Raw genomic sequence first — 15895 nt, 5'->3', positions numbered from 1 at the left:
ATGCAGTTCACAAATGATGGTGCATCACAGATTTTTAAATTCTTGGGAACTGGGAGAGTCAAATCAAGAGATTGTGGGAATTACAACACTTCTTCAAGGTCATCAAATTTCTGGCTAAACAGGAAAAAGATAGACATGTACAGTAAGTCTTGGTGCCGTTTCTAAGTCATTTCTTCACACCCATTTTAAATCTTCCCCAGAAACAACATAGGCCTGGAGAGAAATTAATAGAACACAACTTTCTGAACCCCAATTAATGTAGTTTGGGGTCATAAAGCCTTTCCTGGCAGCAGTGGGCACAAGTTTGAAAGTGGCCCAATGGAGGGCACCCAGGATTAGATTTAAAGGTACAGCTTATACAATGCAAGATAAGCTGACAAAAACAACAGAAGCAGCAGGAAATGTAATACATCTGAGTGGACCAGTATGAAGATACAAAACAAATTACTAATAAAAAGGCTATTCTGTAATCAAATGTTAAGTTTGATCCAAATGACAAAAATAACCCAGAAATTAACCACTACTGGACTTACAAAAACTAGAATGCAGCAATTAAAAGGGAAATGAGAAAAAAACAAAATGCAGGTGGAGAAGCATATTACTAATAATGTAAAAGATGACCAAAAAAGGTATTTTCAGCTGTTACACAGCTCATTCCGACTTCTCATTACATTTGAGCCAGGGGTGCAGGGAGAAACCGGGGGCTAGTACAATAAACTCTAGATACCTCAACATGTGTCTGCTCTTTATCTTAGGGGATAATCCAGAAGGTAGCACACGTTGGTCACACTCAGGAAGGTCCTGATGACATCATTCAGAAGGTTATGTCTCATGAGGTCCACAGGAGGTAAATCTTGGACTATTTCTGGCCACATGAAGGAGGGACTTTTAGAAGGACGTTCTGGAAGATATTGTTGAAGTTTTAATCAGCTGTAGCCGAAAGATGGCAACCTTTTGAAGGTTGTTTCATGTGCTTGCCATAAGATTGAGTCCATAATGAAAAAGATGAGAAACTTCCATTTAAAAAGTGTCTTTGAATTGCTCTGCAATAGCCTTATGATACTCTAATAAAGTCTTACAGTTTACTAACATTTATTGAGATGAAATACAGTTTTTTATGTTTAATTTTTTAAATGTCATGGTCATGGAACCACTTCACTTCCTCAGTGTGACTCCCTGTTGGTCACAAGCTAATACAGCAGTAACAATACTGTTATAGATCAAATGAAGTATACTATGAATATCAAAGGGAACACAGAATATTGAGAAAAGGAATTAGCACTTTATTAATATTTTTCTAATATTTTTAACTTTGTGGATACCAGAAACTAATCATTAGCTGTAGGTAATGTTAAAGAAGTCTGAAAAATTAGATTGTTGTGAAAAAAGGGACAGTATGACTTTAAAAAACCTTAAAACACTTAATTTGGTGAGATAAATTTACATGACAGTAACTAAGATTTACACAAGAGTTATGAAAGAAGTTAAAGAGTATACAAACAGTAACAAAATCATTAAGTACCATTGAAGTTTATAGATTGAAGCAAGCAAGCATCCCACCTTTACTTGAAAATGGACAGTAGGTCTGCACTGGTAACAACAGGTCAGTTATCCTAATACTGTATGACTGAAAGTTAAATTCATGAAACATTCACAAACATTTATAAAAGTCAAGATGGAGAAACTGCAGATCATCAAAGGCAATTTAGCAGACAGTCAATACAGGTTTTGTGAGATGATGGCTACTCATTAGTATTTTAGAGATTTATGAACAAACAATCCAATGCTTTCGATATAAAGCAGTATATACTATTAAAAACCTTCTCAAAGGATTTTGTTAAGCAAACAATAAAAGACCCAGGTTTAGGGAGCTGAGTACAGGTGGATTCATAACTAACATAGGCATACACGACAGTCTACTATTGTACAAAATATAGTCCAAAATTGAGATCCACAGGAGTCAGTGCTAGGCGTTGTTCATGATGGCATCTAATTTTGACACCATTCTCTTTTCATCAACAGCTTACAGAGTGTCTAGTGTCAGTCCTAAGATGTAGCTGGCTTTCCTTGCAAGTTTGCATGTGAGTTTTAAATCACTTGAACTCAAGTTGCTTCCCCAGGAGACCACAATGTAGAACAACATGCTGGCTACAAAAGACAGTTAAAACATTTCCAGCAGCCTGCTGCACACATAAAAAGACATAAGTCTCCTCAGGAAGTACAGTCTACTGTGGCATTTCTTATACAGCACCATTGTGTTGTCATACCAGTCTAGCATGCTGTTCATATGGACCTCTAGGCACTAATAGCTTTACACCACCTCCACTTCCTCTCACTTGGTCAAGACTGGTCTCAGAGCCTCCTTAACACACTGGATATCCACCACCACTGCTTTTATCCTGTTGATGTTGATCTGCAGGTGGTTCTTCCTACAACACAAGACAAAGTCCTCCACCACCCTCCTGGAGCATTAATTTGAGAACATCTGTAGATAGCAAGAGCTGGTATTATACTGGAAATTGGTTGCATAGAGGGAAAAAGGAAGGGAGATACAACGGTTACTTGACATGCCAAAATATTGCACAACACCATCTTTGAGACATAGCCAATAAGCCTCACAAAATGTTGTTTGTATGGAAAATAAAAATGTATGTATTAGCATAAATAGACATAAAAGTAATTAACAGCTTCTGAAGCATTAGATTTAGCATAAATTAGACACGACAAGCAAATAAGATATGTCAAGCAAATACAGTAATCCCTCGCTATATCGCGCTTCGACTTTCGCAGCTTCACTCTATCACGGATTTTATATGTAAGCATATTTAAATATATATCGCGGATTTTTCGCTGGTTTGTGGGTTTCAGTGGACAATGAGGTCATTTAATTTCTGGTACATACTTCCTCAGTTGTTTTGCCCACTTGATTTCATACAAGGGACGCTATTGGCAGATGGCTGAGAACTACCCAATCAGAGCACATATTACGTATTAAATACAACTCCTCAAATATATTGTGAGCAGGGGGGCTGTTTGCACCCCTAGAGGATACGGACGCTCCTCAAAAAACGCTGAAAGACTACCTTCACATTGCTCCCTTTTTTGCTGGGCTTACTTGTGGCTGCTTTGTTGCGCGATATGCTTCCCGCGCGGTGCTTCACATACTTAAAAGCCCAAACAGCACCTATTGATTTTTGATTGTTTGCTTTTCTCTCTCTCTCTCTTGCTCTGACATTCTCTGCTCCTGATGGAGGGGGTTTGAGCAGGGGGGCTGTTCACACCCCTAGGAGGATACAGACGCTCGTCTAAAAAATGCTGAAAGACTACCTTCACATTGCTCCCTTCCTTGCAGCTGTGTTGTCAAGTGATATGCTTCCCGCAAGGTGCTTTGCATACTTAAAAGCTCGAACAGCACCAATCAGTTTTTTATTGTTTGCTTTTCTCTCTCTCTCTCTGACATTCATACTTAAAAGCCCAAACAGCGCCTATTGATTGTTTGCTTTTCTCTCTCTCTCTGACATTCCCTGCTCCTGACGGGCAGTCCTTTGAAGAGGAAGATATGTTTGCATTATTTTAATTGTGAGACGGAACTGTCATCTCTGTCTTGCCATGGAGCACGTTTAAACTTTTGAAAAACACATGGTTTTTACTTCGTGGATTTTCACCTTTCGCGGGTGGCTCTGGAATGCAACCCTCGCGATGGAGGAGGGAACACTGTAGTTAAATGAAGACATTAGTCATACAGTAATCCCTCCTCCATCGCGGGGGTTGCGTTCCAGACCCCCCCCACCCCCCCCCAAACGAAAGGTGAAAATCCGCGAAGTAGAAACCAAATGTTTATATGGTAAATTTTTATATTGTCACGCTTGGGTCACATATTTGCACAGAAACACAGGAGGTTGTAGAGAGACAGGAACGTTATTCAAACACTGCAAACAAACATATGTCTCTTTTTCAAAAGTTTAAACTGTGCTCCATGACAAGACAGAGATGACAGTTCCGTCTCACAATTAAAAGAATATAAACATATCTTCCTCTTCAAAGGAGTGCGCATCAGGAGCAGAGACTGTCAGAAAGAGAGAGGAAAGCAAACAAATCAATAGGGCTGTTTGGCTTTTAAGTATGCGAAGCACCGCGGCACAAAGCTGTTGAAGGTGGCAGCTCACACCCCCTCCGTCAGGAGCAGAGAAAGAGAGAGAGAGACAGAGAAAAACAAACAATCAAAAATCAATACGTGCCCTTCGAGCTTTTAAGTATGCGAAGCACCGTGCAGCATGTCGCTGCACGAAGCAGCTGCACAGAAGGTAGCAACGTGAAGATAATCTTTCAGCATTTTTAGACGAGCGTCCGTATTGTCTAGGTGTGCGAACAGCCCCCCTGCTCAATCCCCCTACGTCAGGATCAGAGAAAGTCAGCGCAAGAGAGAGAGAGAGAAAAGTAAGTTGGGTAGCTTCTCAGCCATCTGCCAATAGCGTCCCTTGTATGAAATCAACTGGGCAAACCAACTGAGGAAGCATGTACCAGAAATTAAAAGACCCATTGTCCGCAGAAATCCGCGAACCAGCAAAAAATCCGCGATATATATTTAAATATGCTTACATATAAAATCTGCGATAGAGTGAAGCCGCGAAAGGCGAATCGCGATATAGCGAGGGATTACTGTATTGCATTTTTTAGTTAAGCTTGAAGCAAAATTACCAATATTGGGAAACTTAGAAAGATAGAGCAGGAAGAGAATGATGCACAGAAACTATTGAGGGCAAAAGAAGGGGGAATAAGACCACCTGTTGTTGGAAGGCCAGAAAACAAGGAATGATGAAATGCAGAAAAATGGTCATGGTAGGCACATGAGAAACCAGCTGGAATAGTGAGTCAGCCAAAACAGCAAAGGCATTGTTACAACGAGGTCAAGATGATGTAATATATGGAAAATAAAATTAGTGTATTCATGTATTAGCATAAATAAATATAGAAAAATATATAAGCATTAACCTTAGTGCAGATATTAATGCAAGTCAGGCCTGCCAAGTAAATGGTTAAATAAAGGCACATGCCATATTTCTTTTTAATTAAAGCTTAGCTTTAGCCACTGTGGGATATGGCCGGCCATTCATCCTGGCCAATACCCCCAGGCTGCCAGATACAGCCCTCCTTGCAACATGGAGATGCCCCTAATTCCAGCAGGGCATCATGGACTATGGAGTTTAATATACAGCTCTGCTGGATAACGTCGGGGCCGCCAGGGGACGCTGCTGGGAGACACAGAGAATTTTATTTTCCATACAGCCCAGAAGTAAATCCCAGTCACATGGTTGGAAGAAATAAAGTGCTTCCGGGCTGATGAAGAAGAGGAGTTTTCACCTGACTCGGAAGTGCTGAATAATCACATGGACTGAGGGACCAGAAGCACTTCTGGGTCAAGGACTATAAAAGGACTGTGGAAGATCCCAGACGTGGAGCTGAGTTGGGAGGCAGGGTGGCTAAGAGTCTGGGAGTGGAGGATTGTTTATTGGGTATTGTTTATCGGAGATTTGTGGAGTGGTGGTGCTTTGTGCACATTATTATTATAATAAAACCATTATTTGGACTTTTATCTGGTGTCTGGCGTATTGTCCGAGGGTTCAAGGGAGCGAGAGCGCCCCCTATCTGTCACACCACCAAATATAAAATAGCTTGAAGACCAAGGAAAGGGAAATGATAAGAGAAAGCCCAAAAATGGAAGAAGGAACATCTGCCCGGCCGAGGCCAATCAAAATAAGCAAAACAGAAAATAAAATGAACAATAGACAGTAAAAATACCGGTGACCAGCTGCAGAAGGAAGTCAGGAGATAATAGTGGTTCCCATGAGAACTTGGGATACCAGCTGGCCAGGAGCAGAGGGGAGTCAGAAGGAAACAGCGAATGAGCTAATTTGAGCAAGGTCAGAATGATAATAAATGGTTATATAAACTTTGATTGTTGAATTGTTTGGGGCTCAGCTCGATTTGGCCATATTGGGTTGAGTCCGTGTTGTTGTTTTATTGCAGTAAAACTATATACTGTGATGGATGGCCAGCGAGAGTTTCTGGCCCTCACCCCCAGGCCGCCAGGAGGAGCTCTCCCGACAGTATGGACGTGCCCCGAATTCCAGCAGGGCCTCATGGACTTTGTAGTTTTTATACACAGCCCTGCTGGATATCTTGGGGACCACCGGGAGTCGCTGTAGGGAGGCTCGTGGACTCTTATGTGCCCTATAACCTGGAAGTACATCCTGGTCACGTGAACAGGAGAAATGACGTACTTCCAGGTTGAAGAAAAGGACTTCTACCCTGACCCGGAAGTAATAAGGACTTGTGGACTGTTGGGCAGGAACACCTCCGGGTCAGGGAGTATAAAAGGACTCTAGGAAAGCACAGACACTGAGCTGAGCTGAGCTGGGAGATCGGGTGGCGAAGTGTCTTCGAGAGGAGGATTGGTATTTGTATTTGGATTATTGGTTTATATGAGTAGTGTGGAGTGGAGGGTGCTTTGTGCATGTGATTATTTAAAAATAAAGAAGTCTTGGACTTTTACCTGGTGTTTGGAGTGGTACCTGAGGGTTCAAGAGGTGGATCGGAACCTCAACTGCTACAATACTCTGTTTACCTATCCTATGTCTCCTAATAGCCTTCATTTCAGGTGAAAACCTCTTGGTGTGTCTTTTGCTCTGAAATTTTCGCCACAACATTTGTTGGTCAAGCAGTCCGTGATCCAGGAGACTGTAATAGCATCAAGATTCAAGATTAATTTATCTCTAAAATTCAGAAAAATGACACTCCCATTTACATTGTATAGTGCACAGAAGTATACTATTTTTTAATCACTTGAATTTTAAAGAGGGTAGTATTTTGTTTCCTTTTTCCTTTCCCAGAAACAATAAATAATGTGGAAGAAATATCAAGGGAGTGATGAGTTGGCCAGGGTAGCAGACACCTTTACCTAAAGCTATTTCAAGTATCTAGATACAATTGTTTAGATTTTTTCATTTAATGTTTGCCAGTTAGTGCACAGAAGGGTGTGCACAATGCTTAATGTGAGTTAATCAGGGACACACAGAGAGTATGAGACATGAACTGACCTGGTGACGTAATGTCTAATGCTCTTATTACTTCAATACCTACCTGAGGATGGAACTGCATGCTTACATTTAGACAGAAATAAAAGAACTATAAACTGTGAACAGAAAAGTAATGATACTTTGTGGTCCACAAAATATTTTTGGATTTTCTCAGGGAAAATAAATCCTTGCATTTATTTTCTAACTCATCTAAAAAAGGAAAACAGGATGAAGTCATCGCAGTAAATGACACTATGGCAATACATGATATTTAAATTATTAAATCAATTAAGACTGTGAAGTTAAAGCCATTGCAGCACGCCAGCAAAGCAGGAGTTGTTGCTGCTCTGGGTTCGAAGGATTCTTCTTGCATTGGAGTGCACTTTTTCTCTTTGTCTTTGCTTTATGGTTCTATGTTCGTAGTGTTCTGTGATGCTGCTTTTTCAGTTTACTTTCTGCTGTTGGGCCATTTGCTATGTCATCTGCATATTCACAGGAAAAAAACATTACTCTTTCTGGAATAAGAGTTTAAATGCAGGAATTATGTTGTTTATACTTGTTCAAATGGCAGTGAATACATACTGTATATTTACAAGACAACATTAAAAACGTAGGCATCTACTATGGTTGCAAACAAAACAACCCATTTCCCACGTGCCACCCCACACACATTGTGGTCAGATCAGTCAAGTAGGGCTGCATTAGCAGTTAGCTGGCATTTCCTTCTAAAACCTTAACTATAGAAGTATGAGAAATGCAAATGTTATTTTGTGCAAACTGTTTATGATGAGTGCAACATTAACATGCTTATTTATCTATTCATTCATTTCTAAACTCACTGTGACAGGCGGCCACGGCCATTACATGGCTGGGACACCAGCTAGACAGAAGGACTGGGGGAGAGAGTATCGGCAGAGACTACCTTCCCTGGGACGCTAGAGAGCAGTCCTCCTGAGTAGCTGTGGCACCATGGCACACTGGGAGTCGAAGTTTGGTACAGTCCTATTGGGTTCTGTGGGGGCTGCCAGGGGTAGCTGAAGAGCCTTACAGGAGGCTTTCACCCCATTTTTGGGGTGATTCCAGGTCTGATTAATGAGTCACCTGGAACATTCCTGGGGTCAGCTTAAAAGGAGCCATCTCACTGCATTTGGAGAGCCAGAGTCAGGAGGAAGAGGAACAAAGCTTGACAGGTGGAGGAGTGGAGGCATGTGACAAGGAGAGAAGAAAATGAAGAAGTGACTGTGCTATTTTGGTGTTTGTACTGTGCTGCTGTGGGGAGCGAGAGAAAAGTGCTTTCCACGTGAATAAATGTGTGTTGTGTGGCAAACACATGTCTCTGCCTGTCTGTGTCGGGGCAGCTGGATTGCCCCTGGTTTCCACACCACGTTACTATAGCAGCCTAGAGATTTACAGTAGATAAATCAATGAGGAAGTTAATATTTGTGTAACATGCCATTTGCACATGTAGTATTATTCACAAATAATTTACTGCAAAGGGGATTGTACATTAGTTGAAACCCCGAGAGGGTTGGTCTGAAGATGTAATGGGCTGCACATGTAAAGGAGAAAATCTGCTAGCACTACTGGGAAGTTTACCTGTGAAAGTACTAAAATTTATATGGGGAATGATCTTAAACAACTTTCAGTGTGTATTCCTGTACATAATCTGTAAAATAATGGCATGTTAGTATATAGAGGATATGGTGGATGTGTTGTAGAGGTTAAAACTTTGGACTTCAAATCATGCAATTGACACTGTGTGACCATGAGCAAGACACTTCAACAACAACCACATTTACTTAAATAGCACATTTTCATACAGCAATGTAGCTCAAAGTGCTTTACAAGATGACAAAGAGAAAGTTACAAGAAAAGTAAAACAATTAAGATATGGCAATAATATTAAAGAATAAGTAACAACAAAACAAAGTAAGGCCAAATGTCCAGGAGTATAGAAAAAAAAACATACCTATCTAATGTTCCTAAATCAGTCCTTTCTGTTTTCATGCTTAGCATGATAGGGTTTGATAAAGTTTGTCTTGCGGATGCATTGTGCCTTGATCAGGTGGTGATGGTGCAAATTTCCAGCGCAGAAGAACTGGAAAAGACGGCAAAGAATAGTGGGGATTAGTACAGACTGTGGATCCCTGAAGAATAGGATAATTACATACCCATATAGTCTATTAGGAATACAACTGAAAGTTAGCTCTGAAAAAAACAAATTAAAATAATGGGTTTTCAGCAGTTTTTTTTTTTTTTTAATGTTCCACACAGTGTTAGCCTGGTGAATTTCTATAGGTAAAATATTTCACATTTTAGGTGCATAACAGCAAAAAGTCACCTCACAAATTCTTTTGTTTGGCTCTTGGAATTAAAAACAGACCTCTAATAAAACATCTAAGGTTACGACTTGGTGTGTAGGGGGACAGGCATTCCAAAATATAGGACAATGCAATATTATTTAATGGTTTATAAATCATTAATAGAATTTTAAAGTCAATTCTGAATGACACAGGTAACCAATGTAACGATGCTAGAGCTGGTGAGATGTGCTCACTGGCTGGCTGCTGCATTCTGCACTAATTGCAACCGATTTATGTCTTTCTTTGGTAATCCTGTTAGGAGTGCATTACAGTAATCTCGTTGACTAAAAACAAAAGTGTGAATTAATTTTTCAGCATCTTGTTATAAGAGAGCGAAAAAATGCAGTCCTAGTAATCTGGTTAATATATGATTTAAAGTTTAGATCTGAGTTGATGATTACCTTTAAATTCTTTACCTCTGTCTTGATTTTTAAAATTAAGGGATGAAGCTTATTTCTAATGCCCTCACTATATCCATGTTTGTCAATCAATAAGATTCCTGTTTTTTTTCTTTAGTTTGAGAATATTACATCTCATCCATTCAGAAATACTGCTAAGTTATTGGATCAGAGAGCCAAGAGCATCAGAGTCATCAGGCACTATGGATACATAAAGCTACTGTATGTGTCATCTGCATAGCTGTAGAGGCTCACCTTTTGCTTTGGGATAATCTGACCTAATGGAAGCATGTAGATTGAAAAGACCAGAGGACCCAGAATAGATCCTTGTAGTACACCATATACAATATCATGTATCTCTGAAGTACAATCACCACAGCTAACAAAGTTGTTCTACCTGTTAATTCAGACTAAAACCAATTTAAGATGCTGCCAGAGAGGCTAACCCATTATTTTCTTGAGCAGCGATTTAACAACTGCAGTCTTTATACAGTCAGGGAAGACTCCCTTATCTAATTATTAGTTCACTCTGTCAAGTACACTATCAATTAGGACATCAGAGATTTTTTTTAAAAAAGCCTATTGGTACTGGGTCAATGGGGAAGGTGGACAGTTTCAGTTGAGAAATTATTCTATGTAATTTGGGTAAAACTATGCTGGGATTCAATTAGATTAACTTTGGGGGGGGGGGGGGGGGATGTACTATTCTATTTCTAATTTCATTTATTTTGTGTTAAAAAATATAGCAAAAGCCTCACAGATTTCACTAGTAGTTTTTAGGAGGTATACCATTGAGAGAGTTGGGTTTAAAAGATGATTAATAGTGATTAAGAGTTAAAAATAAAACTCTTGGATAACTAGCATTATCATTTATAATTTTAGAGAAATAAGACTGTCTCTCAAGGTAGACTGCGTTGTTATATTTAGTTATTTAAGTCTTCAGTATTTCATAGTGGACTATCAGTTTAGTTCTTCTCAATGTATAGTCAGCCCTCTGGCATGTTCTCTTTAAATCAGACACTCTTTGGGTCTTTCAAGGTATGATAGTGCTGGAGGATTTCTTAACTGTCTTTTCAAGGGCCACTATGCCAGTTGTAGCTCTCACCTTAGCATTAAAATTTTCTACCTTACTATTTACAGTATTCGCACTATTGAGGTAAGCACTACAATTTGAATGATTGTTTAGAATATTAGAAAACATTGAAGCTGCAGATGTATCAAAATATTTTTTTTTAACAATACACTTCTCATTCGTTGTAGTTATCAGTATTTCTACGTTAAATAACATGCAAAAATGGTCTGATATACCAACATCCATGTCCTGTTTTACATTGACTTTTAGTCCTTTTGAAATCACTAAATCCAGTATGTGTCCTCCCTTAGGTGTGGGTTGGCTGACATGCTGACTGAGATCAAAGGAGTGCAGTAAGTTCGTGAATTATCTTGCTTTTGGGTCACACTGGTTGTCCACATGAAAATAAATACAATTTTAATACAAAATTAATTTACAGTTAGGAACTCGTCATAGTTAGTCATGATTATAGACACAATTTCTAAGAATTCCTCAATAAAAGATGCATTATATTTTGGAGGTAAATAAACGTTCTCCTTGAGTAACAACGGCAATATACTGGAAAGACAATTAAAGTACCAAGGCAGCCATTTTTAATATTTAATCATCTCAAGTAAATACTCACTAAACAGCTGCCTTTTTTTGCCTTGGTGAACCGAATGAGCAAAGCTGTAATTCGCAGGTGCTGCTTCATTTAATATTGAAGCACCATTTGTGCTGAGCCACATTTCACTCATGGCCGGATTAAGGTGGGTGCTATTGATGCTGCAGCATTAGGCCCATTCCTGAAATACTGTAGGCTCAGATGAAAACAGACGAGAATTTTCCAGAAGCTGAACAGTTTTCCTTTGCTATATTAACCTCAAAATAATTCTTAGAATGAAATTTGGAGTCCGACTTTCGATACGCCTAGACACAGCGTTACTTATTATACAGTTACTATTGTTCTTTGCGCTGTGACGTAACTATAACATTGTTGTGTTTATTGTTAACCAAAGATTTCAAGTTAATGCTATGAATTTTAAGTTAAACGGTTTACTTAGTAATTTAGCTGCATTTTTTGCAATATCTTGGGGATTCTTGTCACTTTATTATTGTTCGGTAAGTGCCATGTAGTAAATTTTTCACCTTGAAAGTTAGTTGTACAGTAAATATCGATGGCTATTTAAATGGTTATCTGTAAAGGTAAAACTAAAAGGCAGCCCGCGGGCCTGGCATGGACGTTTAGAATTTTTAAAATCCTCAACAGGATTCTGGTCTATTATGAAATTTAAATCGTGGACAAATTTTTACCCTCAAGAGCCTGAGTCATTTTGACCCAATGTCTCTGCAAATGTTTTCATTTTTTCTTACTCTGTTTCGTAAGAGAATTGCTAAATTTTGTGTATTTCATTGTTAGGTTTTCTGCATTAAGTGCACTTTTGAGACAAATTGCTATTGAATGTTGATGTTACATAGTTTGATGTTAATCTCGAGTTGTTACGATACTACATCGTTATTATTATTCATGTTCAATAAAGGCTGGGTGGTTGCGTCACAAGCAATTAAGGCTCCTTGGTCGGTCTGAGTGCACATGTACGGTGAGTGTCGAATGCACATGCACCAATGCCAAGAAAAAATAGGCCCTTTTTGCGCTGCAGTATCAGGCCCATTATTACATAGTCAGGAAAGACAGATTACCTTTGAGATATTTTCGGAATGGACCCAGTGCCAAATCTGTTAGAATTCACCTGCCTGTGCTCCAATTAGGAAAAGAAATGTAACCAACTGTATCTCAAATGTTGTAAGTTGCCTTGGGAAAGTAATAATATTCACAAGTGATAGGTCTTTTGTTGTCCAAAATAGGTTAAAATATCTGACTTCATGAACAAAATGAAAAACAAAATTCAGTGAATGTATTATTCAATGCTATTAAAGTTTAAATATATGCAATACAGTTCTCCCAGTGAGACAGTAAATAGAGAATGGTTGCAATATTTTTTTATTTTTTTTTATTATAAGATAAGGGACTTGATAGAAAACTAATTTCCCTATTGAACTTTCACTTGGGTTGAATAAATGTAGATTTGAAGAATAACAGGTAGTATTGCATTTTAAAAGCATGATTACAGCTTGAGAGGTAGCATTTCTAAAAAGAAAGAATTTTTTTAGTAACTGAAAAATTATATGTAGATAAAAATTATGTGTACCCTAAAAACTAACTTCTAAATAAAGTGTGTAATTAACAAAAATAATTGGATTGAAGCAGCTACTAAAGCTATACATTTATTTTGAAATAAAATAGTATGATTATTCCATATAAAATATCTATGAGGGGGAAAAGTTATGTTTGTAAATTATGGACCAAGCTAAATGCATCTGCGTATGAAAATTTGATAGGCCAGTGGGTGTCTTATTAATATTATAGTTACACATTGATAAGAAGGGTAAACCCCCATTTTGTAAAGGATGCAATTTGGAATAAAATAAATAGATTCAAGGTTAGAAAGAAATTGAATGATCATTTTAAAAGTATAATTTAGAGAGGGAAAAATCAAGGAAATTCAAATTGGCATTATTAGTGAAATTAATGATTATCGAACCCTTAATGTAATGGGTTTTGTTTTTCCATACAAATTCAAAAGGCATTTTGTCAATTAATTTGAAGAACACTGCGGATAACGAGCCCCATAAGAATGATAAGTACTTTATTCTGCTGGATGCTACACTATCACTAACTTACATGCTTATTATCTTATAATCATGAAAATAAAAATTTCATTTCTATATTTTATTATTGCTGTTTTATGTGAGCACTATATTTTGTTTTCTTAATTCTATGGTGCACAGAAAAGGTTGCCAATCCCACTAGAATTTCTTGCTGACAAGACATGAATTCGAATTCACGAGTCACCACTTAACTGAAGGTATTTTCACCTGCTGGGAATCGCCGCTCGCAGTAAACTTCTAGATTATTTATCATTTCTGATTAAACTTCTGACATTTAAAAATTAAAGAAGTAGCGCCTCGTATCCAGTAAAATTCAATCCACTTCAACAGAGCTAATACGTTCTGCATTTTTTGACAGTTTTGTTTTACTTTAGAAGAAATTACCAAGAAATAAACAACAGGCATCTGACTGGAAGCTACGTGATCGTAGGCATAGGCAGGATATGGATCTGCCTCATCTGCAGCCGAGTCTGAAACTTTCTCCATGAAGCCCACAAATCCATGCCTAAGCACAAGCACTTTCCTGGATATTTCGTATTTAGAATGTCGGAACTGAACCGCAGTAAAAGATATGGGAGGGTTTAAGCATTTCAACACTGGATTAATCTCCGCTTAACAATTTACACATGTATTACTCTATTTGAAAATAAACTCTCACCGTTATTCTTCCAAGGGAAAAACTAGATGTACTGTACATACATGGAAATTACATTTTTAACCGATAATCCACAAAAGTAATCAAAGTCAAGGAATCAGAGTTCAGTTCTACTCAACCTTAAACTAGATAGACTTAATGCAGGAAAATTTCATTCAAACATTGGTCTAGCTTTTTCAGGAGTCCTGCTCGAGTTGGTACTACTGAAAGCAAATAGCGCATCTGATGGGAATCTGATTTTTTCACTGTAGGGTAAAGTCTAGATTTAGCGAGAACAGGAAACGTATCTCATCTAGGATATCAAACAATAGGTAGAACAGTACATATTATGCAATGAGCACACGGGGCGTAGTATCCATATGTTTTACTCGTATAACCTGTCATTAACAATCAATTGAATCGTGCGCTAGATTCGCGAAACGAGCCGTACAGTTTATGGCACAAACCGCTTTCCGTACTCATTCTCACTGTCTACGCTTTGAGCGCGCTAGTGACGTAAAGGCAGCGTGCGTGGGGTACGTGCTACGTAATTAAATTTAAAAACAGCATAAGTAAATGGGAACATTTCAGTGCTTTAATTTTTATACAATTAAAACACACAACCCCGATATACAAAGACAAATAGTTTATTATCATTCTTTCTCAGTTTTGAACAAGGGAAACGGCAATAATATTTACTTCCTTTGAACACTAGATACATACTTTATGTAAAGAAGGTGGCTAGTATGGTTTAGAAGTAAATTTTCCTCAATTTAAAACGCACATTCTCGTGTGCTTTGATCCAAGGACGCAGACAGAATTACAGTTGGTAATTATTAGTTATTCTCGTTCTAAATACCTTGCTCAGTCGTTAATTAACACGTTCTGTTTGATCTTGACGTGATGTATGATGCCGAATTATGGGCGATTATTGCCACATTTTTTTGTAACTTTCCAGACAGCTGGATAGAGAATCAGTTTTCACGAGACAGGTTAGTTAGAGGTGTTTTTACATGTTAACGTACCGAATGCTGCACGTACTACAGACAGACGGGAAATCCGAGTTTCATGCGAAAGCATTCGAAAGGGCAGTGGTAGCTGCCAGGGAAATATATTCGTAGGGGGGTGGGGGATTAAAGTACTGCTTCCTGAAATAAACAGATTTTCACGCGACATTGACTTCTTGTCTCATTCAGTAACTTTGATTAATTCATGTGATTTTCACATATTTTCTGGGCGATGAACTGAAAAATTAAAACATTTCTCCATCAAGTAACTTTTTTTTTTACAGAACACATTTTTTAGCTGTTAATTGTATTATTTATTTTTTTGCACTAAGTACCATTCTTACGTTGTCTCGACCTCTGTACCACAGTGTGCTCTCTCAGCGTTCCTCCAACGTCTTTCCTCAGTACCATTGTGTTTCTCACCTTCTCGTGCCCAGTTACTTCCCCTTCATGATCACATTCCCGTAAGGTCTGGTTATTCAGACTGTGCCTTTTTGAGGCACGCTGCTCGCCTCATGTCCGCTTTTTGACTACCTTCACTGGTGGATAGGTTCCCATTTCCTGCTGTGAAAACATTGGTATTCTTGCGAATACTGTACTTCCTGTCTTTTGAAGGTGACTTGTGTTGCACCTTGT

The 15895-nt window shown here is 38.4% G+C and overlaps 1 long non-coding RNA gene across 3 annotated transcripts; it reads right to left on the bottom strand.

Moving 5' to 3' along the window:
- Positions 1 to 1360: 1360 nt before the first annotated feature.
- LOC114650891 (uncharacterized) lies at positions 1361 to 15865 on the bottom strand. Of its 3 annotated transcripts, none has more exons than XR_003716066.2 (3): positions 15595 to 15865; positions 9046 to 9174; positions 1361 to 2512 (listed from the first exon to the last, which is right to left on the bottom strand). It is a non-coding gene; the product is annotated as an uncharacterized LOC114650891 (long non-coding RNA). The 3 variants fall into 3 exon arrangements; XR_003716064.2 differs by having other exon boundaries at positions 15683 to 15865; XR_003716065.2 differs by lacking the exon at positions 1361 to 2512 and adding an exon at positions 7382 to 7558 and having other exon boundaries at positions 15683 to 15865.
- Between the last annotated feature and the right edge of the window lie 30 nt (positions 15866 to 15895).

The sequence above is a fragment of the Erpetoichthys calabaricus genome, chromosome 4 (genome assembly GCF_900747795.2).
Source record: "Erpetoichthys calabaricus chromosome 4, fErpCal1.3, whole genome shotgun sequence".
NCBI lineage: Eukaryota > Metazoa > Chordata > Cladistia > Polypteriformes > Polypteridae > Erpetoichthys > Erpetoichthys calabaricus.
Note: the sequence above shows the minus strand (reverse complement) of the source record. Positions and strands in the feature narration are given on the sequence as shown.